Consider the following 3385-nt stretch of genomic DNA (forward strand, 5'->3'; position numbering starts at 1 on the left):
TTAACAGTTGTTTTCTGAGCTAGTTCTGATTGGTCAGGTTTTATTGTCTGTTTCTTGCTTTTGTTCTATGGATAGCTATATATATAGTTCAGTGGTACCTTTTTTTCAGGATATGGTGTGGGTTATTCAAAAGGATCTTTTTATGTAATTTTGAAATGATATACATTTGATATTTGATAGTAATTGACTGATTCGATCCACAAAAAAAACCTTTTATTTTATTGCTGTTCTTCATATTCAAGTTGACAGACAAGTCCTTCAACAATGAGAAAATGTATAAAAAAAATTGTTTATAAAAATGTTTTGATTTGTGTACATTAATCTGACTAATAATGACATTCTTTTATTTCGGATTCTACCAAAGAGGACAGAAGAAGCAGCCCAAAGTGAAAGACTTGAAGAAATGTAGGCAATGTAAGTAGGATTAAGTGATTTTGCTGTTTGTGGTGTTTCCTCGAAGTAGCTGGTTACCTCCAAATGGGACGACAGTCATGGATGTTGAGATGGCCTACGTCGCAGACTCGCGAGGACGGGCGGCTCAGATGTTCGCTAGCGACCTACGACAGCTACAGGCTTACTGCCTATGCCTGTAGAAGGGGACTTTGAGATGTCATGCTGAAGTTTTCTGGAGATTATCTGGTTTCATTTTTGGGAAGCAGTCCACATGGAAAAATGACGCAGCCAAACTAAAGATACGCTGGATTGGTTCTTTCTAATGTCCCTGTTGTTAATAACCAGGAAAATTGAAGAATAAGAGCAGGAAAATGTCAAATTTACTTGGTCTACAACAAAGAAACCCTTTTATTTTATTGCTGTTCTTCATATACAAGTTCACAGACAAGTCCTTAAACAATGAGAAAATGTTTTAAAAAAATTGTGTATAAAAATGTTAGCTGTTTCTTACAGAGTTATCTCCTAGTGTTATGTAGGTGTCAGACCACCAATTACTCCCTCAAATTTTGAACGTATGTAAAAGTAGGCCTACTGTAACACAAAATAGTGCTTTTGATGTCATTGTTTACTTAATTTAACAAACAAATTCGCAGAAATGAAACTTTTGGTGAAAGAGAAATATATTTCGACCATTTTGAGCTAAAATTCACTTGTCTGTCAGTTTGCATTAAAAATTTGGGATTAATGCGCTCTATAGTACACTAATTTAAGATTTTCAGAAAACCAGGGGTTATTTTTGGAGTACCGCTGTTTTGAAGGTCAGATGTACCAAATTAATAGTCAAATTTTGTAACAGAATATTAATCTTAATTTGAAAACAATTTGATATTGCAGAACAAATATCAAATGATCATTTCAGAAATACATTGTGCTTCAAGTGCAAAGTCTTTTCTAACAATTAACAGTTGTTTTCTGAGCTAGTTCTGATTGGTCAGGTTTTATTGTCTGTTTCTTGCTTTTGTTCTATGGATAGCTATATATATAGTTCAGTGGTACCTTTTTTTTCAGGATATGGTGTGGGTTATTCAAAAGGATCTTTTTATGTAATTTTGAAATGATATACATTTGATATTTGATAGTAATTGACTGATTCGATCCACAAAAAAACCTTTTATTTTATTGCTGTTCTTCATATTCAAGTTGACAGACAAGTCCTTCAACAATGAGAAAATATATAAAAAAATTGTTTATAAAAATGTTTTGATTTGTGTACATTAATCTGACTAATAATGACATTCTTTTATTTCGGATTCTACCAAAGAGGACAGAAGAAGCAGCCCAAAGTGAAAGTCTTGAAGAAATATAGGCAATGTAAGTAGGATTAAGTTATTTTGCTGTTTGTGGTGTTTCCTCGAAGTAGCTGGTTACCTCCAAATGGGACGACAGTCATGGATGTTGAGATGGCCTACGTCGCAGACTCGCGAGGACGGGCGGCTCAGATGTTCGCTAGCGACCTACGACAGCTACAGGCTTACTGCCTATGCCTGTAGAAGGGGACTTTGAGATGTCATGCTGAAGTTTTCTGGAGATTATCTGGTTTCATTTTTGGGAAGCAGTCCACATGGAAAAATGACGCAGCCAAACTAAAGATACGCTGGATTGGTTCTTTCTAATGTCCCTGTTGTTAAGAACCAGGAAAATTAAAGAATAAGAGCGGGAAAATGTCAAATTTACTTGGTCTACAACAAAGAAACCCTTTTATTTTATTGCTGTTCTTCATATACAAGTTCACAGACAAGTCCTTCAACAATGAGAAAATGTTTAAAAAAAATTGTGTATAAAAATGTTAGCTGTTTCTTACAGAGTTATCTCCTAGTGTTATGTAGGTGTCAGACCACCAATTACTCCCTCAAATTTTGAACGTATGTAAAAGTAGGCCTACTGTAACACAAAATAGTGCTTTTGATGTCATTGTTTACTTAATTTAACAAACAAATTCGCAGAAATGAAACTTTTGGTGAAAGAGAAATATATTTCGACCATTTTGAGCTAAAATTCACTTGTCTGTCAGTTTGCATTAAAAATTTGGGATTAATGCGCTCTAGATTTTAGTACACTAATTTAAGATTTTCAGAAAACCAGGGGTTATTTTTGGAGTACCGCTGTTTTGAAGGTCAGATGTACCAAATTAATAGTAGAATTTTGTAACAGAATATTAATCTTAATTTGAAAACAATTTGATATTGCAGAACAAATATCAAATGATCATTTCAGTAATACATTGTGCTTCAAGTGCAAAGTCTTTTCTAACAATTAAGTTGTTTTCTGAGCTAGTTCTGATTGGTCAGGTTTTATTGTCTGTTTCTTGCTTTTGTTCTATGGATAGCTATATATATAGTTCAGTGGTACCTTTTTTTTCAGGATATGGTGTGGGTTATTCAAAAGGATCTTTTTATGTAATTTTGAAATGATATACATTTGATATTTGATAGTAATTGACTGATTCGATCCACAAAAAAAACTTTTATTTTATTGCTGTTCTTCATATTCAAGTTGACAGACAAGTCCTTCAACAATGAGAAAATGTATAAAAAATTGTTTATAAAAATGTTTTGATTTGTGTACATTAATCTGACTAATAATGACATTCTTTTATTTCGGATTCTACCAAAGAGGACAGAAGAAGCAGCCCAAAGTGAAAGACTTGAAGAAATATAGGCAATGTAAGTAGGATTAAGTGATTTTGCTGTTTGTGGTGTTTCCTTGAAGTAGCTGGTTACCTCCAAATGGGACGACAGTCATGGATGTTGAGATGGCCTACGTCGCAGACTCGCGAGGACGGGCGGCTCAGATGTTCGCTAGCGACCTACGACAGCTACAGGCTTACTGCCTATGCCTGTAGAAGGGGACTTTGAGATGTCATGCTGAAGTTTTCTGGAGATTATCTGGTTTCATTTTTGGGAAGCAGTCCACATGGAAAAATGACGCAGCC

Source organism: Mytilus galloprovincialis, chromosome 4 (genome assembly GCF_965363235.1).
Source record: "Mytilus galloprovincialis chromosome 4, xbMytGall1.hap1.1, whole genome shotgun sequence".
Taxonomy (NCBI): domain Eukaryota; kingdom Metazoa; phylum Mollusca; class Bivalvia; order Mytilida; family Mytilidae; genus Mytilus; species Mytilus galloprovincialis.